General features: G+C 40.0%; 1 non-coding gene across 1 annotated transcript; it reads left to right on the top strand.

Annotated features, from left to right (window-relative positions):
• Positions 1 to 203: 203 nt before the first annotated feature.
• LOC112236206 lies at positions 204 to 258 on the top strand. Its single transcript, XR_002951188.2, has one exon. It is a non-coding gene; the product is annotated as a U7 small nuclear RNA (small nuclear RNA).
• Positions 259 to 580: the final 322 nt, after the last annotated feature.

Genomic DNA, 580 nt, shown 5'->3' with positions numbered 1-580 from the left:
CAGAGAACACGGCATTCATCATGCTATCTATCCAGTCATGAAAACCTGGCTACTATACAACTATAAGTCTAGATATATGTTAATGTCAAACATTTGCATATACCCCACCCACTCCCCTCCCCCATATTCCAGTGTGTGCCACCCATGACCGAGAAACGTACATGCCAAAGATAGTCCATATCATGATTTGATGATGAATCATGGAAAATTTGTTCTTTTAGTATTTGTCCAGTAGGCTTCCTCAGAGAGGAAGCCCCACAACTATGTTAATGAGAATATGATGTGAACATTAGTAACCTATATAATGCACTACAAAACACAGGCCTATACATCACTCTGTAAGTTGGTGTTATAGCTGGTTTTCATTGTAATATAGTTAGCTCTGAATTCTGCACAAGGCAAGGCAACTGATAGCCAAGAAAAAAGGGATCAATTGCATTTGTGGGTGTTTACAAGCCTCTGTCATGGGCCACTGAATTATTTATTTCTCTGCCAGTAGGCCAGGTACACATACCTATTCACACACGGTACTGGGTGATGTTTTTTCTTGAGGCTATGATTAACAAGTTAGAGCTCTTGT

The sequence above is a fragment of the Oncorhynchus tshawytscha genome, unplaced genomic scaffold (genome assembly GCF_018296145.1).
Source record: "Oncorhynchus tshawytscha isolate Ot180627B unplaced genomic scaffold, Otsh_v2.0 Un_contig_10663_pilon_pilon, whole genome shotgun sequence".
Classification (NCBI taxonomy): domain Eukaryota; kingdom Metazoa; phylum Chordata; class Actinopteri; order Salmoniformes; family Salmonidae; genus Oncorhynchus; species Oncorhynchus tshawytscha.
The sequence above is the reverse complement of the archived record's forward strand: the minus strand, read 5'-3'. Positions and strand labels throughout refer to the sequence as shown.